Source organism: Rhinatrema bivittatum, chromosome 6 (genome assembly GCF_901001135.1).
Source record: "Rhinatrema bivittatum chromosome 6, aRhiBiv1.1, whole genome shotgun sequence".
In the NCBI taxonomy this organism is placed as follows: Eukaryota; Metazoa; Chordata; class Amphibia; order Gymnophiona; family Rhinatrematidae; genus Rhinatrema; species Rhinatrema bivittatum.
The window spans coordinates 195,092,444-195,118,625 of NC_042620.1; the positions used below are offsets into that span (position 1 = coordinate 195,092,444).

Sequence of the window (26,182 nt, forward strand, 5' to 3'; positions counted from 1 at the left end):
TATTCACTTACAATTTTTCCCACAGTTAAACACAGAAAAATATACAATAGTAAGAAGATATAATATACAGTCTCACTACCAGTGGGGTGCAGTTCCCTGGGGAGACTATGACCAGCATAGCCTGAAAGACTGAATTAAAGACCAGCACTGCCACTGCTGGCAAGCAGAGGGCGCTGCCACCAACCATTGGTTGAGGGGGATGCTCTCACCATCCGATGAAATGCAATATTTTACACAATGCAAGACACATCACACAGTAAGCCCCAGGCTGATTCTCTGCAAAGGATAGAGCCATTAATTAGTTGACTATTCACAACAAGAGGAAATTAAATAATCTTGAATACATTATTATTGTTTTAGAAATCATTCTCCTCACTGCTTCCTAGCACATAGACTGTGAAAGGAACTCTCATTATTCAGCTTTGGAACATAGGAATTTATTGCATCAGCTGAGTAACTTCCTGCAAATAATTAATATGAACGGTGTCAAATCCTGAAAGAGGATTGCATCTGTGAAAGAAATCAAAAGTTAATCATGAGCAATTAAATAAATAAATAAATAAATAAATAAATACACCTTTTTTTAATGAAGTTTTAGCTTTTATAACCTATGAGAAGTGAATTCTACATTAAAATATGTCATAATAAAAGATCAATGAAAATTCTTAATAGAGTTACACAATTAACCCTCTGATGAGGTTGATTTTTAAATCAAAGTTCCCTTTACCAAACGGCTGCCACAGTCCAGAATTCTGTGAAACCTTCTGTTCTTCTTGGCCTCTTGACAGAAGAAGTATCTCTATGTGACTAAAGTCTACCCTTACCCAGAGGGAATATCCAATCTTAACCCTTCCAAGGAGTGCAAGCAAACAGTCTCTTGTGCAATGAAGCTCAGCTTCACAAGGCCACTGGAAGGAGCCTGTAAGAAAGCATAGTCAAACATGCCAACAGTACAACAAAATATATTTTAGTCTGTTTCAGCGCAAAGCGTCTGCTGAAATAGACAGGGAAGGCCATTTCTTATCCTCTCCTTAATGGGAAATCGACTTCCGCTGCACTCCTGGTTTGTAGATCTTCAGAAGATCACAATGATCCAGACTGGGTTTTCTAACTGTAACTCCACTGGGAAGGAGACAGTTTCCCAGAATAGGGAAGACCCGCCCCTTTGCACCCTCCTGGAGGAGGGGCAAAGGGGTGACCTGCTGCAGAGACCTTCTGGTGATTTTAGTTAAAAGATCTGGGAGGAAGAGTTTTGATGCTCCCTTCCTGCCCTGAAGAGGAACATCTGAGAGCTGTGCGTATTCCTGTGTGGATCCCATCCATCTAGGGATCTGGAAAGTGAATGAGAGATACATTTGGAGAACTGTAAGACCATTTTAAAATTGTCAGAGGAATCCCACTTAGAGTCTTTACCCTGGGGAAGAGGTACATTTAGGAATCTGTGCATAGACTGTTTAATCATTCTCTTGCCAATTTGGAAAGGCTTTGTCTGCCTAAATAAGGAGAGCCCTGGCCACTTGGAAGCCTTGCTTATCCACACCCTGGAAGGTGAGTGCATTCCCTTGCCCTGGTAGAGACATAGACCCTTGCACAGATTGAAACTAAGAACATCTAAATGCCATTTGAGAATTGATGTGAACCATGCCATTGATTTTTTTCAACAAACCCTATCAGTAAAGCTTAGTTTTGGACATTCCATCCAAGTTTCCTGTTTTATTTGTTGGCACTCACATCCACCTAAGGGAAAGAGAAGGTATACCTCTCTCAGGTAAAGGAAACAGTGTCACCCCTGCACGCAGGGCCTTGGAGGAGAAATTCCTTCTTCCTGCCAGTAAAGAACCTGGGCCCTGGGGAAAGATGAGAAAGACTGTATAAGTGGAGTCAGCCCCAAGAACTATAAATTATTTTACGGCCCCACTGATGTTAGCTCATCACCCAGAGATGGGGTTACACTGAAAACACTGAGGTAGAGGCTGAGGTTGGAGCCATTCACAAACTGTCTCATTTCTTGCAGCTGACTAATGTCTAGCTTCAGGAGGCCTGCTTATTGCCCTCATATTGGAAGCTCCCAAGGGTCTGGTGCTTTTTGCTATAATATCAATTGGTAGTTCTCTTTCTAAAACATAGAGGGGTACATTTTTTTTAAAACCAGGCGCAAACAAAAGTACGCCGGATTTCAATAGATACGCGCGTAGCCGCATGTATCTTTTTAAATCCGGGGTCGGCTCGCACAAGGGGGTGCACATTTGTGCATCTTGCGTGCGCCGAGCCCTGCACCCGCTGCCCGTTCCCTCCGAGGCCGCTCCGAAATCAGAGCGGCCTCGGAGGGAACTTTTCTTCCACCTCCCCCCACCTTCCCCTCCCTTCCCCTACCTAACCCACCCCCCCCCCCCCCCCAGCCCTATCTAAACCCCCTTACCTTTATCGCAAAAGTTACGCCTGCCCAAAGCAAGCGTAACTCGTGCGAGTCGGTGGCCCACTGGCGCGCCATCACCCAACCCAGGGGCTGGTCCGGAGGCCTGGGCTACACCCCCTGGAATGCCCCCAGGCCTGCACCACACCCCCGGAACGCCCCCCAGAACGCCCCGAATGTCGCGCCGCCCCCAACACGCCCCCCTAGCAAAGCCCCGAGACTTACGCGCATCCCGGGGCTTGCGTGGGCTGCCGAGCCTATGCAAAATAGGATCAGAGCGCGCAGGGGTTTTTTTTTAAGGGTTACGTGCATAACGTATGTGCGTAACCCTTTTAAAATCCGCCCCAGAGCTCTTCCTGGCAACAATGAACAGAGATGTGCATTCATTTGAAAAAATCGTTAGAAACATTCAGAAATAGGGTAATCAGTAAAAAGCATAAAAATAGAATAGGAGAATAAAGCAAAATAAACTCAAGCTGTATATGCCTCACTAAAAAGCCAGGTTTTTAAATCACACTTAAACTTTTTAAAATTGGACTCAAGTCTTAAAGCAATTGGTAATGTGTTCCAGATTTTTGGTCCTGCCAATGATAATGCTCTCTCCCTCACTTGGTTCAAATGCGCTGAGTGTACAGAAGGTAATGAAAGTAAGTCCTTATTTGCAGAACATAAGTTTCTTTGTGGAACATGCAATCTAATAGCTGTATTTCACCAATCGACATGTTCACCAAATATCACTCTATGTAAAACTCAGAGAGTTTTAAATTTGACCCGTGATTCAATTGGTAAGGATCTCCTTCTGATCAGTTTTGATGCAGAGAAAGCCTTTGATACAGTGGAATGGGAATACCTGTTTACTGCAATGAAACAAGTTTGGGTTCATGGGATTCCTTTTGGATGCCATTGGACTTTTATATAGTGACCCTAAGGCTTATATATGCATACATGAAACACTGACTAAAATGTTTAGTTTGCATAGAGACACTAGGCAAAGCTGCCTTCTATCATTTTTGCTTTACATTATCTCATTGGAATCTTTAATTCATACTATAAAGGAGGATAGGGAAATATGTTTGTATCAACAATCGTTGATACAAAGACAATATCAATCATAGCATGATTCCCATAAATGAAAACAACTGATAATAATAACAAGCAAATATAAAAAGGTGCAGCCTAAAAATTCATAAAAAGTAAATGCCATGAAAACAACGATAATAACATTTATGGGAAATAATAGTGTTATAAAATCATAATATCCATCACAAAAAAGTTTTTTGAAAAACGATTTTTGTCTAGCTATAAGATTTTTGAATTTTTAAGCTCTGATTTAAGCTTTAAAGAAAAAAAGAAAACAAGAAGAAAAGAAAAAACGGATATGTGGGTGTAGGTTTTTGGTGTTGCATTACACTAATTCTTTACTGGCAGATGCAATGAGGAAAAGCTGGCACCGTATAAGGGGTCACTTAGGTTTGAGTTGGCAAGCTTCTAATTGTATTCCACTAATAGACAATCTGCAATTTCAACCAGGCTTGTTGCATAAAAAATTTCAATTGATACATCTGCAAGGTATATTGACTCTGCAGCCTTTTGTTAATTTACAAACGGGCGCATTGCACAACTTTGAGTATTGTGTACAGTATCTACATTTTGAAAGAATGGATTATCTTGTTTACATGCAAATATGTAGCTATCCCAAAACTCTAATTCCCAAGAGTACAGTTTTTACTAACTGAGCACCTTCTAACCCCCATGTAGTTCCTATCTGGGTGCTCTAACTAGGTCATTTATCATTTTGCGATAGGACCTTAATGAGCATGATAACAGCCTAACGCATGCGATAAAGCCCTAACATGTACAATAGATACCTCAACGCAATTGAGTATATGCACCTGAGTATGAAAGTGGCAGGAGAGTGGGAGGAGTAGATGCAAAAGAGGGTCTTCTACCACTTCCCACATCTGATTAATGCACTGTATCGCAGGAATTAACATCAGAAATAACTACACCTATTTTTTTTGGAAGGTATGTGGGGAAAAAGCTTTTATTGTGTGCATTTGGCCATTGCAATGGTTTGCGCCTATTACCACGTGCAATAATTTTGGGCCTTATTGCAAACACACCTACCAGGCCCTCCTGGGCCAATAAAAACAGCTGTTCCCTCCTGGCCTGCCTTCCTACATCCATTATGTTTGTGGCAAGTGAATGCTTGAGGGGGATCACCACGAACAACAACAAAAAGAGGAAGAAGAAGACTAACCACAATGTGCTGAACATGAAAGGAAATATCCAGCCCCTCCTCAGGAAGTCCCAGCACACGAGCATGAGCAGGAAGAATGTCGGGGCCTACGACAGGGTTTGCCACACAGGCGTCCATGGCACAGGAGATACAAGGAGCGCATCTTCCCTACATGAACCTCGTTGCTGGGCATACCAGAAGATTAAGTGGTAGGCAGGTATCGCCTCACTTCTCGGTCTGTAATAGAATTATATGATGAAATCAGAGGGGATCTGGTTCCGGTCACGGAACGGTCTCACGCTTTACCTGGCCTCATCAAACTATTGGCCACCCTGCATTTCCTAGCATCTGGCTCCTTCCAAATGACAGTAGGGATAGTTGGGGGATGTCTCAAAACACTTATTCCCGCTATCTGGGCCAGGTCATAACAGCTGTATTCGACTGTATATAGTATTCTCTCGGGACAAGCAGCATTTGATGGATATCAAGAGAGCCTTTTATGCCATTGCATGTTTTCCAAATGTTGTGGGAGCTATCGATTACACTCTCATAACCATCATCCCACCACATAACAGGGAGGCGTTCTACTGCAACAGAAAGCTCTTCCACTCCATCATCATGCAAGTGATCTGTGACGCACAAATGTGCATCCTCAATGTCATGGCCAGGTACCCAGGATCTGCACATGATTCCTTTATACTTAGACAATCAGGCTTCTTTGAAGATTTTGAGGACAGCCTCTATGAGGATGATTGGTTTGTAGGTGAGACACATGTTTCTTTTGCTAATGACTCTCTGGCTCTGTGTTTACATCAACTGCTGAGACAAGGGGGGAAGCTGTAGGGGTGGTAACAGCTTTGATCACCTGCCAAATGGCTTGTACTGTTAGGTGTAGATGAGAGAGCGCCAGAGCGCGCCTTTCTCTCCCCATGCTGGAGAGGCCTGCTAATGTTGTGTGGTCACACAATGTACTTGCTCCTGAGCTTTGTGAGTGGGCAGAAACTACACACTTCCACACGCTTCTCTTAAAGATTTCTCCTTTCCAAACCTCACATTTCCAACAGTAGAAAAGGTGTTCCTCCTTACTCACATTCTTTTAGTATCCACACTGCTGGTACTCCCAGATCCTGAGTGGCTGGTTAGACATCAGTCAGCGACAGGGCCAGTGCAAGGGGATTCGGCACCCTAGGCACCTTCAGCCTTGCCCACCCCCCCTTTCGTGCTGCCACCAGCCCGCCCCTGGTCGCAGCCCCGACTCTAGGGGCAGGGACCACATGCCGCCACTCCCCCACCGTCCCCCTCCACCCCAAAAAAAACCTCACAAAACACCTGGTCCAGAGGGGAGCGATCTGCCAGTAACCAAAATGGCGCCGGTGGCCTTCAGCCCCTACCATGTGACAGGGGCTACCAGTGCCATTGGTTGACCCCTGTCAAGGCCACCGGCCTGTCAAGGCCACCGGCGCCATTTTGGTTAGTGGCAGCCGAGGCCCCGGGAGTGGCAGATCGCTCCCAGGCCCTCCACTGGACCACCAGGGGGGCATCGGGAGGATGGCACAACGGGGAGGGGGGGGGGGAAGCAGGGTGAGGCGGGGGCTGGGCAGAATTTTGAAGGGGCACTTTTTGCCCTTTCAAAATTCTGCCGCCTGAAGTGGCCGCAAGGGGCGGCGGCGCCCCCTAAATCTCAGCGCCCTAGGCACAGGCCTAGCTCGCCTAGTGGTTCCTGCGGCCCTGGTCAGCGAGTAGCTCAAATGCACTTTGTCTTCACCATGACACAGGTAAAACACAGCATGTGCATTATTTGAACTAGCATATGAACTGTGTAACATCAGAACAATGTGTATCTGTGGAGGACATACAGTGATTAGGCAGGGACTTGCACTGTCATCCCAGGAGGCTAAAGCTTTTCTGCTAGGGCATGTGTGGCAGCTGTGAGGTACAGCTCCATGGTTTGATGACTGCTACAAACTGGTACCCTTTGCTTCTTTATGAGTGACAGGCACACAGTTGGTCGGAACACCACACGCAGTTAGCCATTCGGGAACAGAATATGCAAGTCCTATTGTAATAAGGGTACCTAAAAAAAGAAAAATACAATACTTTCCTGGATCCTGTGGTCTGACTGAATATCCTCCCAGAAGAACTGGAAATCAGGCTGATGTAGCAGAGAAGAGTAAGGGATGAGTGGTGCTGCCCAACATTCCAAACAGCTCAGAATTCATAGAAGGAGCTGTTACCTAGGGAACCAAGATGGCGCGGCTGCTCTCAGCCCAGTGACATCGTCACAGAAAGAGATATTGAAAAATGTTTTTCTAAAGAAAAGAACAGTTTACAATTTCGTCAAAACTGAATGCACATCCCTAACAAATAGATAAAATTTACAGTGTTCAAATGTGAAGTGTGAATGAACAATATAGGGGGGGTTTTTTTCAGTTCTATCCTTTTATCTAAGGCTATATAATTATTATTTGTTTTGATTTAGTTAGACTCAGTTTACAATAAGCAGTCAGAGAAACACTGAGGGAACTCATATACTTACCTAGTCTGCAAAAGATTTGCTGATGTAAGGAGTATAAGTGGTACTGCACCTTCTCAGAAAATTAAATAGTGAACACAAAAAGTTTGGTGAAACAATACCAGAAAACCTAAAGCATCTTATTTTGTACATTTTCTTATCATTTTTCCCCTCCCGTTCCTCAAGTTGCTTAACCTATCTGGTGCTTCCATTTCAGTCCCGACTTTGCTTCAGGCATCTTTCACGCGTTACCTACTTCTAAATATGGGGATATTACATGTCTGTGTTCTGCTTCAATTCCCTACTTTGCAATAATAACAATATTCACTTTTGCTGCTGCCAGCTCTTTCAAGTAGCTCGTACAGCCAGCCTGTCCTTGCTCTTATCTATTCAAGACATTGCATTTAGAAGAATACACACACTATTCTTTTTCTCAAAACACTCAAATAGGAAGCAGGGGGTAAGAGGGGGGTTTGGACTGTGCAGCTAGGCTGTTGCATCAGAGGTGGACCCTTGGGCCGAGGTGGGGTTGATGCAACCCATAGGTAAGGACCTACGGGTTCCCACCTTCGGCAGGTGGAGTGGGCTGAAGGTAGAGGCCGCTGGAGCTTCACCTATACCAGCCCACGTTCCCCTCGGGTTGAGCCTTTGGGTGCCGGGGCCGGCAGGACTTAGGTGGGCCTTGAGGTAGATTAGTGAGAGAAGTTGGTTCAGCCCAGAGACAACAGCCAATAGATGGCATAGTCCTACCCTGGACTGGGTACGGTACTGGAACTCAGGCGCCAATGGGTCGGAGAGTAGCTGGAGGCGCTCGAGCAAAGATAGGCCAAAGCCTGATAAGCCCACATCCAGAGAGTAAGCTAGGAGAGGCGTCAATGACAGGCTTGGATCAGAGCTGGCGGCAAATGGAGGACGTGGCAAGCAATGTAGAATTATGAACTCAGAGAAGTCTCTAACGTAGTCAATCAAGGCGATGCTCTGATCACGGAGGAGTCAAGCGTAGTCAATCAAGGAGATGGTCTGATCACGGAGAAGTCAAGCATAGTCAGGCATAGCAGAGGTCTGGGTCTGGAGATAGGCAGTAGAGAAGTCGGGCATAGCAGAGGTCTGGGTTTGGAAAAAAGCAGAAGAGTAGTCAGGCGTAGCAGAGGTCCGGGGCTGGAGATAAGCTGAAGAGTAGTCAGGTATAGCAGAGGTCTGGGTCTGGAGATAGCCTGAAGCGTAGTCGGACAAAGCAAAGTCGATATCTGTAGAGCCAGCCCAACACATAAACAAGGCAGGAACGATAAAAACAGGAACCGGGAACAACGAAGGTCAGGAACACCGAATAGATAGGATTCTCTATCTGCAACGAGTACGAGGAGTACGAAGAGACCTATTGCAAAGGCAATGCTTTGGAGCGAGGCCTGAGCTTAAATACACTGGAGAGTCTGATGTCATCATCTGGGGCCGCGGCCAAGTTCCCGCCACGGGCCCTTCAAAAAGATTAGCGATGCGAGTGCGCGTGCCTATGGAGGGGTGCGGTGCTGGTGGCGGCGTCCCTCCGCGGACCACACGGAGAGGCCCGACGAGCAATGGCATCTTGACTGGCAACACTGGGGACCATGGCAGAGCCGGAGTCATCGGGAGCAGCCCAAGGTCAGAGCCGGCGGCCCACCGCCACCAGCGAGAGGGAACCAGGAGCTGAAGTCCGTGTAAGAAGGTGAGAGGGCCGTGCTGCAGGTCTTCCGTGGATGGCACAGGTAACATTGGCTTGTTTCTAACAGCTTCTAACTACTAGAAGTTTCTCTAACTTTACTTTATAAGTGACCAAAAATTAGAATATAAGAGAATAAAGAAATACAATTCTATTTCTATACTGTATTACCCTCTGTGAGAGCAACATTAGTGAGCCCTTGCTCACAGGAGTTAGACTCTCTTTTTGAGTTGCTTAAAGGTCAGGAAGAAGAAATGGAGAAGAAGAAAGAAGAGAAAAGAGGAAAAGATCATCAGAAGAGCAAGGAGAAAAAGAAGCCTTCAAGATAAAGATAAGTTTGTGCACCCACCAACACTAGTGGTACCACCAACACAAGTTATAAGAGTCAGAAAAGAAAAGAAAAGAAAGAGAAATTTTAACAATCAAGTAGCAGAAAGAAGAGACAGATATATACATACACAACAGAGAAACAACAGAAAAAAATGTAAATAAAATACTTACCCAGCTAGAGTACTCTGAAGGTCAACTTTGTGGATTCCCAGACTTAAAAGACATAAAGTAAATACAAAGGATCATTCCTTTGAAAATACATTAAAGAATATTTTTTTCTTCATGCAATAAAAACTAAGTAAAAGTTACTTAAACTCATATTGCTTGTAAAAATTGTTTTTCATATTCTACCTATTAATCTGTACTGGCTAACATTAATACTTTTAGTTTTTATTTCAAATATCTATTAAAAATCTTTTACTAGAGCCTATATTTTACCATACCTTATCCATAGGATTTTAAGGAATTAGTGATAATTTAATAAAATGTCCTTCATTCAATGCAGCAGTTGCGGTGCTTATGTCATAGGGCCTATTATTGGAGAATCAAAGGTTGTCCCTTTTGCCTTCAGTTGTCTGCAATTAAAATGGAGCTGATTCATCTAAGGGAGGAATTGCCCAGGTTTCAATTAACCTTCCCTTCCTTGAACCATATAGCATCTCATACCCATCTCCCACAGAGGTTTCAGAAACCTAGGAAAAAATGGTTTATAGTGGGCTCTGGTAGAACAAGACATGTGACAGACACCCAACTTTCCCAACTTTACAGCATCCTGTGCATCAACCCCCACTCCCACAGAGATGTTGGACATCCAGGATTCAAAAACCCAGGAACAATTGGATAACAATGGGCTCTGGCAGAATAAGACCTGTGATGAAGAAACACCCACTTTCCCCACTGTTATCACTACATAATGCCTTTTCTGCATTGGAAAATGAAGAAACCTCAGTAATAGATTTTGAAGTGATCCCAATCAAATGACATAAAAGAAAGCTGCTTTTGCTGGGAGACTCAGTCATCAGAGAAACCAATTTGGGAGCATATTTTGATGGAGACACAACAATTAAATGCCTTCCAGGCTCCTCAGCTAGTAGAAATGCAAACCAGATAGTCCAAATCATTGAAGAAGAAAGTAGAAACTTTGATATCAATGTTATCATCCATTTGGGGACCATGACCTCAATAGAAATGGTTTCCATGAAATTCAGAAAGATCTCCAAAATCTAGGAAAGATGATAAGACACACTGCAAAGACTATTACCTTTTCGGAAGTATTATCTGTTCATGGAAAGGGAAATGAGAAACTATACCATATAGATAATTTCAATTCCTGGCTCAAAACCTGGTGCACAGAAAGTGGTTTTGGATACATTGGAAGCTGGGATCATGTATGGAGCAGTAAAAGGCTATATGTTAAGGATGGCCTACATTTATCTGTAGCAGGAAGGATGATACTGAGTGAGAAATTCAGATCATATATTATCAGACATTTAAACTAAAGAATGGGGTTGGCAAGAGATTGCCAATGAAATTGACATGTCACCCCCAAGCAATACAGGAAGTGGGAGGAGAAAATAACAAAATCAATCAGCTCAAAAATAGCAGAAAAGGTGACTAGGAAGTACAACAAATCAAGGGAGAAAAATTGGAAAGCTATGACCACAAATGCTCAAAGTTTGGGCAATAAAATCGCAGACCTGTAGGCCCAGACCTGTAGGCCCTAATAGTTGCTGTCATGGAGACGTGGTTCACGGATTCTCATAATTGGGATATGGCCATACTGGGCTATAACTTGTTAAGGAAGGACAGAGAGGGCAAAAAAGGAGGGGGAGTAGATCTTTATGTCAAAAATAATTTCCAATATATAAATAAACCTTATATTATGATGTATTAAACAATGTCATAATCTTGAAAACATATGAGGAAACTGATACTTTGAATTTTTATATTTTAATTTTTATATTTTTTGTGAGTGGAAACCTCATAAACATTGAGGGCTTCCTATCGTTTTAAGAATAGCTCTCGTACTGCCGGCTTTGCAGTTTAAGATATATTTGCCTTACAGTCAAACCTATAGCTCAGGACTGTGATCATATTTCAATCATTGGTTTCTACACACACTCACACTCTGAGTAGTGTTGATTGTTGTAGATTTTATTCTGCAGATGTAGACTGGAGAATCACTTCTGTAGAATCTAACAGAAGTAGAGAGATAGTGGATGCCCTGCAAGGGGCTCTGTTCAAACAAATAGTAATGGAACCCACGAGGGAGGAAATGATACTTGACCTAGTTCTTACTAACAGGGATAATGTCTCTAATGTCCAGGTGGGTGCCCACCTCAGCACCAGTGATCATCAAATGGAATGGTTTAATATCACAAATAGGACACAGAGAGGTCACACAAAGACCCGTCTTTTTTAGAGGTAGAACTGGAAGACTGGGAAAAAATGAGAGAGGTGGAACATTAAACATTTCTTTTCTGTACATGCATCTAATGTGGATGTGTCAGAGGTGTCCTATGAATCATGGTGGACATGACTTGGCCTCACTGACCCCCTTTCTTCATGCCTTTGAGTGGCTGGTTTTGCATGATCTGTCTTTATCTGAACCTACTCAAATCCAACCTTTCACAATTTATCTAGGGTGGACTAAATGGCGTAATCTGCTGGGGCCAGCAGGTCTTAGGCGGGGCCTCTGCAGATGAGCAGTAGATCTGTGGAAAAAGGTCAGGTCACAGGCCAGGGTCTAGGGCAGGCTGTACAGGTGTAGACAGAGCAGGCGAGGGTCAAAGGCAGGCAGAGGTCAAGTGTAATCGAGAGTCAGGCAGTTGTCAGTAGCAAGCAAAGTTCAAGTGTAGTCAAACAGGGGTGGTTCAGGGCAATCTGCTGCCTCAGGCAAAGGATGAAATGGAGCCTACCCCCCACCCCTCCCCCATGGCCTGGTGCAGGTGAAATCACCAAAGGCTAGGGCAGGGGGAAGGCAATGGAGGGTGAAGTGACTTAGCCAAGATCACAAGGAATGGCAATAGGATTTCAACCCTGGCTTCCCTTGTTTGCAGCCCAGTGCTCTAACCACTCCGTTTTTGGGCCTGTTATTTTTTTGTTCTCAGTCTTTGGCATCTGCACTAGGGAGAAATGTCTAATGGGGCGGGGTGACCTGTGGCCGCCCCACTTCCTGGGTCTAATAAAAGAACTCCATTCTCTATTGCCTGCCTCCCACCCTTCTCCAGAATCTGCCCCCCTGGGGCTGTGAGAGGCTGGTGAATGGTGGGAGTCTGTGTGTGACACACTCTCTCTTAGGGCTGATACAAGGGTATTAGATGCCCTAAACAAAACTTACAGCCTTTCATTCCCCCTTCCCACATAATTAAAACTTATGCATTCTTTTCCATTTTAAAATGTATTAACTTCCCCAACCTAAAAAAAGCAGATTGCATATGGAAAATAAACATTCAAATTACAATCTTCTGAAGTAAAAATATCACTTACAACAACATATATATTATATAGACATACACTGCAAAAAAACACACTTTCAATAATAATAGTTATAGTTTATTGTTTTTTTTTTTAAACCGTCACATCAGCTGGAGCCTTCACAACGGTATACAAGTATATCTTAACATGGAAATACAATAAATTGATAAAAGAGAATAACAGCTAAAATACTGTTTAATAATAGAGAATAACAGCTTAAATACTGTGAATAATAGTTTAATAGACTTAATAACCTACCTTTCTCATGATAATCAAAGAGGTTTACTGGATCCCATATGGTATTAGGCCTATGGTAAAGTGCACTAGATGTGGACTTGGCCCACAGAAAGCCAGGAATAAACTGAACCACAATTACAATACAGGAAGCCTTCCATATCATAATTGCCAGCACTCAAAGATGAAAAAGCCATACTGCAAATATTACATCAGGCTCTAAATACCAATACACCTCCTATTAGGAAAACAGATTAAAGCCAGGTTGTTTTAGGGATGTGAATCGTTTTTGAACGATTAAAATTATCGTCAGATAATTTTAAAATCGTCCTAAATCGTTAGAGTGCACGATACAATACAAATGCCCCCGATTTATCGTCAGGGGCATTTGTATTGTATCGTTAAATAGGGCACGGGAATTATTTGGGGTAGGGTGGGAAAACTGGCACACCAAAACAACCCCTAAACCCACCCCGACCCTTTAAAAACCAATTCCTTACCCTCCCTCACCCTCCCTCACCCCCCCAAAATGTTAAATTACCTGGTGGTCCAGTGGGGGGGGGTCCCGGTGTGATCTCCCGCTCTCGGGCCATCGGCGCCATTTTGGCTGCCACTAATTAAAATGGCGCCGATGGCCTGATAAAAAAAACCCCACCCGACCCTTTAAATCGACCCCCCTTAGCCTCCCCCACCCTCCCGACCCTTTTTTTTAGGGAGGCCCGCGCCGCTAAAAAAAAAAACCCACCCGACCCTTTAAATCGACCCCACCCTCCCGACCCCCCCCAAAACCTTTTAAAATTACCTGGTGGTCCAGGGGGGCCTCGGGGAGAGATTTCCCGTTCCCAGGCATCAGCTGTTCTAAAAAAAAATGGCGCCAATGCCCCTTTGCCCTTACCATGTGACAGGGTATCCGTGCCATTGGCCGGCCCCTGTCACATGGTAGAAGCACTGGATGGCTGGCGCCATCTTTACTCATCAGCCCCTATTATACTATACTCTAGAATAGGGGCTGATGAGTAAAGATGGCCGGCACCATCTTTAAAGATGGCGCCGGCCATCAGCCCCTATTCTAGAGTATAGTATAATAGGGGCTGATGAGTAAAGATGGCCGGCACCATCTTTAAAGATGGCGCCGGCCATCCAGTGCTCCTACCATGTGACAGGGGCCGGCCAATCGCACGGATACCCTGTCACATGGTAAGGGCAAAGGGGCATCGGCGCCATTTTTTTTTTTTTTAGAACAGCTGATGCCTGGGAACGGGAAATCTCTCCCCGAGGCCCCCCTGGATCTCTCCTCTCCCTGAGGCCCCCTGGATCTCTCCCCGAGGCCCCCCTGGACCACCAGGTAATTTTAAAAGGTTTTGGGGGGGTCGGGAGGGTGGGGTCGATTTAAAGGGTCGGGTGGGTTTGTTTTTTTTAGCGGCGCGGGCCTCCCTAAAAAAAAAATTAGCGATGTGAATTGGAATCGGAAACTATTCCAATTCACATATCTTAACGATCAGATTTCCCCTCCCCACCCCCTCAGCCGAATCTGATCGTTAAGACGATCTGGCACACAATTCACATCTCTAGTTGTTATAAATCCCTACACAGAAACTATATGCTAGCAGAATATCTAAAGCCTCAGTCACACAAGCAGAACACAAATAGACTCTCACAAAATACAGAATAGAGAGATCATAAAATATAAATTGAAACATGCAGACAAAAACTGAATTGGAAATCACAAGAAGCCAAACTCTGTAAGCAATGCAAACAAAATCAAGAAATATAAAACATTAAACATACCAATAAAATGAATGTCAATCTGCTGATAAAATCTGCCAATTAAAAACATGAATAAAAATGTTTAAAATATTACTAAACTATAATAAAATATTTCAAAACAGCAGATACATCACATCCAATAATTAAAACTAACAAGGATTAAAAAAAAATTCCCAGTCTCCATACCTGGGAACTTTAGATTTCCAGTCCTCTTAGATTGGAGGAGGGTGCACAAACTTTAACCTCTCTCACACACATGTATACCCACATTCAAGCACATGTTTGCAGGTACTCTCCCTCATAGACATACCATACATACACACACAAAACCCCTCTCATATACACACACACACATCCTCTCATCTACACTCACATACATACATACACACACACTCTTCTCATATATATACATACACACCACACCCTCTCTTATATATACATATACACCCACAAACACCCTCTCATATACACACACACACACCAACCTCTCATACACACACACACCACCACCCTCTCATATACACACCCACACTCACCCCCACACACCCTCTCATAGAGACACTCCCACCCTCCCTCTCATACAGACACACATCCTACCCTCCATCTCATACACACACCCTCTCGTAAAGCCAATCACCCACACCCACCCTCCTTCTCAAACACACTGCCAACCTTTCATACACACACACACATACACACTTCCACCCTCTCAGATGCATACACACACCCTCTCATACACACTTACAAAGTCTCTCTCACACACAGCACTCACTCTCACAGGGCAAGTCTCTTTCACACACACATTTTGGACCTTTTCTCTGGCTGCACAGCAAGGTCTCTTCTGCCACCGGCTACGAGAAAAATGCTAGCGGCACCTTAAACCCTTTCCTGCCGCCGGCTGCAGGGGAAACACTGGTGGCACCACAATGACTCTTCTTTGGCCACTGGACAGTGGTGTACCTAAAGTATTTGTCACCCAAGGTGGATACTTTCTTTGGCAGCCCCCCAGATTCACTTCTCCATCCCCGTTTCCCCCCAGATTCACTTCTCAATCCCCCTTCCCTCCCCCAAATTCACTTCTCTGTCTCCCTTCCCTCCCCAGATTCACTTCTCTGTCTCCCCCCTGGGTCACTTCTCCACCCCTCCTCCCTCCCAGTAATCTCCGTCTCCCCTCTCCTTCACACAGGCTCCCTCTCTCTTTTGCACACACTTTCACCCACCCCTTCACATAGGCTCCCTCTCTCACTCACAAACATGCACCCTCCCTTACTCCCATACACACACACACACACACTATATGTCCCAGACATATACACACACAGACATACTCACATACACACATAGACACAAACACACTCTCCCTCTCTCACTTCCTACCCCATTCCCCAACAGAAGTACAGCAGCAGCTTCCTCCTTCCGCCCCCATGACAGATGGGGTCTCTTCATTTTTGTTGAGGCCGCATGAGAGCCGGTACAGCTCTACTTCCTGCACTCGTGGTGGGTAGGGGGGCGGCACTGTTTCTGCTCCACGTGCAAATGCTAATGCTGCCTCTTCGTGTGACGCTGAACTTCCTTCTGCTTAAGTCCACGACTGCATGACCCTTCCTTGTTGCCACCCATGCCCACCCACCACTTCCTCTTCCGGGCTGTGCGAGTGGGAAGAAGAAAAGGCTATGCAGTTGCTGGCTCCAGACCCATAGTTTCCACCGGCCCTATTTCCACCACTTACAGCCCAGAGGCCTCCCTCTTCTTCAGCCACGAGCGGGATGGGCTCTGCTCATAGCCGCTGACTTTCTGGCTGGCAGCTCACTCCTGGCTGTCACTTGGAGTGGACCATACCCCCACGTTAGTACACCACTGCCACTGGATCATCCTTTTTCTGGCGGGGAGTGGGAATCCTGCCAGAACATCGCAGTTCCTCACCGCTGGGAGTGGGAACCCTGCTAGCACGTCACAATTCCGTGCCGCCACGGGACCTTTCTTTTGCTAGCGGGGAGTGGAAACTCCACCAGCATGTCACTGCTCCACGCCGCCAGCACTGCAGGTTTTCCTGTCGTCAGAGTTTGCCTGAATGAAGGTTGACAGGAAAGTTTCAGGGGATAATTTTGCTGCCTCAAAATCTTGACACCTGAGGTGGCTGCCTCACCCTGCCTCATTATAGAACCACTCCTATAATCAAGAGTCAGGCGGTGGTCAGTGTTATTGTTTGTAAGGTTTTGGGTGGACCCATGGACACTGTGGCAGATAACCACGCCCACAGGGGGAAGTCCCGTGAGGGGTCACAGGTCAGGCTCAGCTTTAGGACACACAACATAGAATTATCTTTTATTAAACTGAGTTGAGAAGCCACCAGAAGTGGCAGTAGTGAGTAGAGATGAAGCCCGGCTGGACTTGTAGTCCCTCAGGACACTGGAACAGTGATCCCTCAATAGCTGTGCTGTAGTGGAGAGAAACTGAGATAGTGAGTATAGTGGAGCATACACAGGGTTCTGGTATGGAGCCTCGTTGGTTGAATACTCACACAGCGGTTTCTCCCGGAAGGTAACCCAGAAGCTGGAATAGAGGCAGGCCCTCGAGGAGCGAGTACCTGGTTCCAGGGAACAGCTCTGAGAGAATCTAGATGGTAACTCACTGATGGTATAGGCAGCATTTTCTCCCAAGCAGAACTGAGCTCAGGCAGCGAGTCCGGGAACATGGGCCCTCAAGGAGCAAGTACCGGTTCCAGACAGCGACCTGAAAGAAAAGAGAGAGGCTCCCGAGGAGCGGGTACCCCGATAGAGTAAGTCCAATAAGGAGAGGCAGAGTAGCTAGGTATGGAGAGCTAATCCCATCCATAAGGAGTACCTTGCTAACTTGTTTAGCTAGCAAACAGAGTAGGCTTTTGTATCTGGGATACGTGACGTCATCACAGGGGGATGCCCCTGAGGATCGCACCAAAGAAGGAATAAGAAGCAGGGCCACGCGACACGCACGCCCTATGGCAGCTGAACAACATGGCGGGATGCAGCGCCCAAGCCGGACTGGGGACGCCGGAGAGGACGGCAGGCAGACGCCACGGCAGCCAGACATCCATCAACTGCGGGAGGAGTCGCCAAAGAGGTAAGGAGGGCGGAGTGGAGACGTCGGGCAGCGACAGTCGTAACAGTCAATGGCAGGAAGAGTTTAAGCATAGTCCAGAGGCTGGCCGAAGTCAGAACCAGAGATCCATCCAGGGTAGGGTAGGCAGGCAGGAAAGCAAGGAACCACGGGGGCAGGCAGAAGAAGACATAGAGGACGCAGAAGAACTGAAGACTGACCACAGATGAAGATCAGTTGAAAAACTGAAGACGGACCACAGAGGAAGACAACAGGAACAAGGAGTGAAGAAGTCCAGGAACAAAGGAGACGAAATCCAGGAATGGATGAGACAAAGACCAAGAGCACAAGCAGAAATGCTAAGTCAACTCACTCTGCTTCTCAGTAGTGGACCTATTGCAGAAGCTTCTTGCTGCAGGGGAACTGCCCTTATATAAGGTGTTATCAAGGACATCATCAGTAGGGGGTCACAGAGGCTTGCCTGTGTTACGCTCGTTGATCACAGACGGCTGAGACCACTACTGCTCACCTTCTTTGCTTCCCTGAGTCCATGGCGGGAACCTCTGGGGCGTCCCCTCCAGATGACATCATTCCCCTCAGATATTTAAACCAACTGGTCCTACCTAAAGACGATTTGCCAAAGAGTCTCATCCTTGCTAATTCCGCCTCGCTTCCTGAGGCCTCTGAGTTCCAGTTCCTGTTCCGAAGTGGATGTCTCAGGTACCCGCTCCTTGGGGGCCTCTCTCTAGTCCTGGATATATGCTCCTTGGAGGGCCTGACACCAGGAACTCTGCCTGCCCCGTTCCCCAGGGCTTCCCTGGAACCAATACTGCTCTTTCGGGAGTACTCCGCCCTATGGATCACTTTCTGCTCTACCAAGTGCCTCTCTGCTGTACCCTGCGCTGCGGGCCATTATCATCGCTACAGAGGACTCCTTCAGAAGTCCATGGAATGGTTACACCGAAGAGGTCTCCTGTAGAGATGGTAATGGCCTGCGAGGCGGGGTACACTGAAGAGGTCTTGGTAGAGATGGTAGTGGTCCGCGGGCAGGGTACACCAATAGTGTCCTCGGTAGAGATGATAATAACCCACAGAGCTGGGTATGCTGGTGGGGTCCTCTGTAGAGATGACAGCGGTCCGCAGAGCGAAGTGCGCAGTCGAGGCCCTTGGTGGAGGTGGCAATGGTCCACAGAGTGGGGTACACTGATGAGGGTCCTCGGTAGAGCTGGTAGTGGTCCGCAAGGCGGGGTGTGCCCGTGAGGTCCTTGATAGAGTGGTAAGGGTCCGTAGAGCAGGTACCTTGTATTCAGCGCTCTATGGCAGCTGAACAACATGGCGGGATGCAGCTCAAGCCGGACTTCCACTGGTTACTTCTTTAGGTTTTGTGGTGCCCTAGAGAGCCAGGTGAGTATTAGTGGCTTTAATAAGGACACGTGAAAAATGTTGTGTATGCTGAATGTGGGTGGCAGCTTTAGCTGGTAGATCACGGGTCCTATTTGGCAAATTATAGTGAAGGGTCCAATGTATCATGGGGTAAGGTGCATAGAGGGCACCCTCAAGTGTATATGGCAAGTGCTCAGCCACACCTTCTCACCTGCCTTGAAATGAGGAGCCGGCCTCCTGTGCACATCCATGGTTTTCTTGGCCTTCTCAGCTGCCGTTTGAATAAAGGTGTTAGTGCGGATCCAGAGGTTCTGAAGTTCCTGGGTGGATAACTGGGCTGCCGGTGAGGATACTTCCATGGGGAGAGGCAGAGGTGGTAAGTAGGGATGTGCAGAAGGAAAATATTTGTTGCTATTCGGTATTCATTGCGCCAGGACCCAAATCCATTGCATCCATTTTTGGGGAAACCCGATTCGTCCATTAGTTGCATTCGGTATTCGTTTTCCATTAAAGTTGGAAAAACAAAAAAAAAAACCCCATCCCAACCCTTTAAATTTAATTAACTACAACCCCCCACCCGCCTGACACCCCCCCCCCCCCCAAGACTTGCCAAAAGTCCTTGGTAGTCCAGAGAAGGTCCTGGAGCGATCTCCTGCACTCGTGCCATCGGCTGCCAGTATTCAAAATGGCGCCGATAGCCTTTGTCCTTACTATGTCACAGGGGCTACCGGTGCCATTGGTCGGCCCCTGGAGTCAAGTAGGGATGACCGTCTTCCCTGGAGGGACAGTAATCAAGGCAGCTAGCAAGATCCTGGCTACTTGATGATGTATCTAGGAGGCTCTGGGACGTCCTCTATCTGGAAGGAGCATGAGAGGGCATCTGCCTGGAGATTTGTGTGAGTTGAACGATACGTAGTTAAAAATCAAAACGAGCAAATGACAGAGACAGGTGAGCTTATCTTGCATTTAATTGTTGGGCATGGTGTAGGTGTTCAAGATTTTTGTGATCCGTACATATAGTATCCAGTGTTGAGCCCCTTCAAGCAAATGGCACCACTCTTCTAGAGCTAGTTTGACAGCTAGGAGTTCTCTGTCACAGATGCTGTAGTTATGCTCTGCAAATGAAAACTTCTTTGAGAAGAAAGAGCTGGGATGAAGATCTCAAGAGCAGGGATGAAGTACTCCATTAGTCGAATGCTGGCTTAGGACTGCCTTTACTCCCAAGATGAAGGCGTCCACCTCCAAGATGAACGGGTGTGAAGGGTCTGGATGTTGAAGGCAGGGTTTTTTCAAGAAAGCATTCTTCAGTTCTTGGAAGACTGCAGTAGCTTTAGGGGGCCAATTCTTCCGAGTGAGAATGGTGAGTGGTGCCACAATAGCAGAGTAATTTGAAATGAATTGGCAATAATAGTTAGTGAACCCCCAAACCTCTGCAGGGTCCAATCCTGGATGCTTTTGACTTTCTCAAGGTCCATATGGAACACTTCTCTGAATACAATATACCCCAGGAAGGGTAAACACTCTTTCTCGAACAGGCACTTTTCAAGTTTATTGACTAAATTGTTTTCTCATAGCCATTGTAGGACTAAACATATGTCCTGACAGTGAGTGCTAAGATCCCAGGAAAATATAAGGATGTTATCAAGGTATATGGCTATGCAGACATAGAGTAAATCCCGGAAGATCTCATTCATCATTTTTAAGGAAGACGGCTGGGGTGTTACACAGCCTGAAGAGCATTAATAGGTATTCATAATGTCCATCTGTCTTCCATTCATGGCCAGATTTGATCCGGATCAAATTGAAGGCTCCTTGGAGGTCTAATTTGGTAAAGATCCTAGGCTCTTGGAGCCGGTCAAAAAGTTCACAAATTAGTGGCAGAGGGTACTGATTTTTTTTTGTGATAGCATTTAATCCGCGTTAGTCAATACAGGGCCTGAGCAAGCCATCTTTCTTGGTCACAAAGAAGAAGCTGGATGGTTGGATGAAGCCCCACTCTAGATTCTTCCTGATATAGTCTGACATTGCTTGGATCTCAGGAAATGACAAGGGGTAGAATCTACTCAGTAGAGGTTGGGTGTCTGGGAGCAACTCAATTCCACTGTCATATGACCGATGGGTTGGTAGAGTCTCAGCCTTCTTCTTAGAGAACACGTCCTTGAAACCGTGGTATTGAGGAGGAAGGCCTGGAAGTGTGGTGGCCACCGATAGGCAGAGCAGAGGTCCCATGTGTTCCAGGCATGAATCATGGCATTGCTGACCCCAGCGGGTAAGTTGCAGGGGGGTGGGGAGAAGGGGGAGGGGGAGGTGGAGGTGGGGGTTTGGTCTAATTCCCAGCTCAGCTCTTTCCCTCCCCAGATCATCTGGGGCCGATGATGTTGTGGAGGCACCGTTCCATGGCACCTGAGGAGGAGAAAGTCATAGTTCATCGCACAAGGGCAGCACAGTAGTGTCTGGATTTAGGGCCCATGATTTCTATGAATTTCGAATCCAGCTCAGAGCACAGAAGCTTTGGGTTGGATATTAACATAATGAAATAAAAATAAAAATGATTTCAGGATTCCTAAAAACACCCTGGTACATGGCCGGTAGCTGAGGAGCGTTGCTGCAACAACTGGATTAAGTAAGCTGGGAGAGGGTACAAAATCAAGAAGAAATTCCCCAGATTGTTGTGAATTACGTCTCATGGGGCCAGATCCCAACCATAGTTTGAGTTAAACTGGAAGTAGGAGAAAACTGCCAGGCCACAAATAAAACGTATCACCTTCAACGTGTTTGTTTGTCTTTATTTCTTTGCAGAATTTTTACACAACTCATCTTTTGCCAAAGGATTTAATTTCCTGTAGCCAGGCCTCAGGCAAGTTAGGAGGTGGGGGCTAGGTCCCCTGTGATGACCCGCCACCTGCTAGCAGCTGATTCAATAAATGCTCACTACAATGGCAGGCGGGAGCACTGTCGTCCTGCCCCCAGATAAGGCACACTGGCTCCATGGATGGATGCCCATCTCACCCATCCCTTCCAATGGCCCTGTCTGCAGCCTCAGTGGAAAAAGAACTTCTATGAAAAGCAATACAAATACATTATGATTCTTATATTTAATGCTTTAGAACAAAAGTTGTAGAAGGCTTTTATAAATGTTTTAGCTTACACATATATATTTTTTCGCTATGCGATTTTTTTCACATGTACACTTGCAGGAAATTAAATCCTGGGGCAAACATATACTATTGCAAAAATACTGACTTGCAGGCTTTCAGTACTTTTTTTTATACCCTACATTTGCCCAAAATTTAAATATGGCCTTAAGGAGTTCAAAAGCCCTTTATACATATTGTCATGGCTAATAAAATAAAATATTATGTAGCCCAAATAAAAAATGTTTTCTTTGCTGAATAATTACATTAGCTATCCTCCAGTCTTCAGGTACAATGGATGATTTTAATGATAGGTTACAAATTTTTACTAATAGGTCTGATATTTCATTTTTTAGTTCCTTCAGAACTCTGGGGTGTGCACCATCCAGTCCAGGTGATTTACTACTCTTCAGTTTGTCAATCAGGCCTACCAAATCTTCTCCAGTACGGGCACCTCCCCAACATCCTCTTCAGTAAACACCTAAGCAAAGAAATCATTTAATCTTTCCGTGAAGGCCTTATCTTCTCTAAGTGCCCCTTTAACACCTCGATCATTTAACTGTCCAACTGACTCCCTCACAGACTTTCTGCTTTGGATATATTTCAAAACGTTTTTACTGTGAGTTTTTGCCTCTATGGCCAACTTCTTTTCAAATTCTCTCTTAGCCTGTCTTATCAATGTCTTACATTTAACTTGGCAACACTTATGCATTATCCTATTTTCTTCTGTTGGATCCTTTTTCCAATTTTTCAATGAAGATCTTTTGGCTAAAACAGCTTCTTTCACCTCCCCTTTTAACCATGCCAGTTATCGTTTTGCCTTCTTTCCACCTTTTTTAATGTGTGGAATACATCTGGACTATGCTTCTAGGATGGTATTTTTTAACAATGACCACACCTCTTGCACACTTTTTACCTTTGTAGCTGCTCCATGGATTTGCTTACTGTTCCCCTTCCAGTCATTAATTCAAATTTAATCATATAAGGGCAGATTTTAGAAAAGTACGCCCGCGCGTACTTTTCTTCACGCACCAGGTGCAAATAAAAGTACGCAGGATTTTATAAGATATGCGCATAGCTGCACATATCCTATAAAATTTGGGGTCGGCGCGTGCAAGGGGGTGCACATTTGTGCACCTTGTGCGCGCCGAGCCCTCCTCGCGCTGCCCGTTACTCTGAGGTCGCTCCGAAATCGGAGCGACCTCGGAGGGAACTTTCCTTCGGCCTCCCCCCAACTTCCCCTCCCTTCCCCTACCTAATCCACCCCCCAGCCCTATCTACAACCCCCCTACCTTTATTGCGAAAGTTACACCTGCCTGGGGCAGGCGTAACTTGTGTGCGCCGGTCAGCCACCACCGCGTGATTCCCCGGCCCGGGAGCGATTTCAGAGGCCTTGGCGACGCCCCCGAAATGCCCCCAGGCTGGAACGATGCCCCGGAATGCCCCAAACATCGCGACGCCCCCCGGCACGCCCCCCTAGCAAAGCCCCGGGACTTACGCGCGCCGCCGAGCCTATGCAAAATAGGCTCGGCGCGCGCAGGGGTGGTTTTAAAAATCTACCCCATTATGGTCACTGTTGCCACACCACCGTTATCTCTTTCACCAAATCCTGTGCTCCACTGAGAATTAGATCTAAAATTTCTCCCTCTCTCGTCGGTTCCTGAACCAATTGCTCCATTAAAATGTAATTTATTCCATCCAGGAATGTTATATCTCTAGCATGTACCGATGATACATTTACCCAGTCATTATTGGGGTAATTGAAGTCTCCCATTATTACCGCACTACAAATTTGGTTAGCTTCCTTAATTTCTCTTAGCATTTCACTGTCAGTCTCACCATCTTGACCAGGTGGATGGGAGTATAATCCTATCACTATAGTCTTCCCCAACACACAAGGGATTTCTACCCATAAAAATTCAATTGTGCATTTAGTCTCATGCAGGATGTTTATCCTGTTGGACTCTATGCCATCCCGGACATAAAGCGCCACACCACCCGGGTGCTCCTCTCTGTCATTGCGATATAATTTGTACCCCGGTATAGCACTGTCCACTATCCCATTGGTTGTCCTCCTTCCACCATGTCTCTGAGATGCCAATTAAGTCTTTGTCATCATTCACTGCTACACATTCTAATTCTCCCATCTTACTTCTTAGACTTCTGGCATTAGCATACAAACATTTCAAAGTTTGTTTTTTGTTTGTATTTTCGTTCTGCTTTTTAATTGATAGGGATAACTTAGAATTTTTTAGCTCAGGTGAGTTTTTACTTACAGAAACTTGGACTACTTTTCTTATTATTGGAACTTCACTGTCGGGTTGCCCTAATTCTAATGCATCATTAGTATCCTTTGAAGATACTTCTCTCTGAACCATGCGCTGCTGGGCGACTGTTGGATTTCCCCTTTGTTCTAGTTTAAAAGCTGCTCTATCTCCTTTTCAAAGGTTAGCGCCAGCAGTCTGGTTCCACCCTGGGTAAGGTGGAGCCCATCCCTTCGGAAGAAACTCCCCCTTCCCCAAAAGGTTCCCCAGTTCCTAACAAAACTGAATCTCTCTTCCTTGCACCATCGTCTCATCCACACATTGAGACTACGGAGCTCTGCCTGCCTCTGGTGACCTAAGAGTGTAAATTTGGCTTCCAGAACCTCCCTCTCACATTTTCCTATGTCGTTGGTGCCCACGTGTACCATGACAGCCAGCTCCTTCCCAGCTCTGTCTAAAATCCTATCTAGGTGATGCGTGAGGTCCACCACCTTCGCCCCCGGTAGGCATGTTACCAGGCGATCCTCACACCCACCAGCCACCCAGCTGTCTACATTCCTAATAATCGAATCACCAACTATGACGGCCGACCTAACCCTTCCCTCCTGGGCAGTAGGCCTTGGGGAGATATCCTCGGTGTGAAAGGACAATGCATCACCTGGAGAGCAGTTCTTTGCTACAGGATCCTTTCCTGCTGTACCAGGTTGATGTTCTCCAATCATGAGACCTTCTTCCTCCAAGTCAGCACCAGGGCTGCCAGTCTGAAGTTGGGACTTGGCTACTATGTCCCATATGATGCGCATAAGTCCCGGGGCTTCGTAAAAGGGGCGGGTGGGGGCGTGTCTGGGGGCGTGTCGGCCGGCCATTGGTGTGTTTGGGGGTGTGTTTGGGGGCGTGACCGGAGTCAGGGGGCGGTCCGAGGTGGGTCCGGGGGCGTGGCGACGGTTTAGGGGCAGGCCAGGAGGGCGGTCCCGAGTCACCCGGCACTGCGGCCTGTGCCGGGGGATGCCGAGGCGGCGCGTACAAGTTACGCCTGCTTCAAGCAGGCATAACTTGTACATCAAAGGTAGGGGGGATTTAGGTAGGGCTGGGAGGTGGGTTAGATAGGGGAAGGGAGGGGAAGGTGGGGGTACGCGGAGGGAATGGAGGCAGGCTGTGCGGCTCGGCGCGCGCAGGCTGCTGATTTTGCGCAGCCTTGCGCACGCCGACCCAGGATTTTATAAGATACATGTGTAGCCGTATCTTATAAAATCCGGCGTACTTTTGTTTGCGCCGGTTGCGCGAACAAAAGTACGCACGTGTGTACTTTTTAAAGCTCTACCTATATATGTGTAGTAGTGGCCTACAGGGGAATGATCAAACTCTCAATAAGATTTTTTTTGTTTGTTTGTTTTTTTTGTAAGTGGCACCTGCCTATAAATTAAAGGATGATCTAGGGGTGGGTGGATGAGGGGTGAGAGGGTTGGGAAACACAAACAGTCTAACTTCATTTAGTCAGCCAAATTGACTCACTGCTCTCTTGAATAACAAATGTTGGTACCTAATCAAACCAAATCACACTATTTCAACACTTTTCCAAGGTGAGTAACTAACTAAACTGAACTTTTCAACCTTTTTACTTAGGTATACACTGCTCCTAGCTTACTTCTAGCTCCTGG

General features: G+C 46.1%; 1 long non-coding RNA gene across 1 annotated transcript; it reads right to left on the bottom strand.

The window, feature by feature from the left end:
• Nucleotides 1-650: 650 nt before the first annotated feature.
• Nucleotides 651-4,864, bottom strand: LOC115093248. Its single transcript, XR_003857247.1, has 3 exons — nucleotides 4,674-4,864; nucleotides 1,760-1,847; nucleotides 651-1,331 (listed from the first exon to the last, which is right to left on the bottom strand). It is a non-coding gene; the product is annotated as an uncharacterized LOC115093248 (long non-coding RNA).
• Between the last annotated feature and the right edge of the window lie 21,318 nt (nucleotides 4,865-26,182).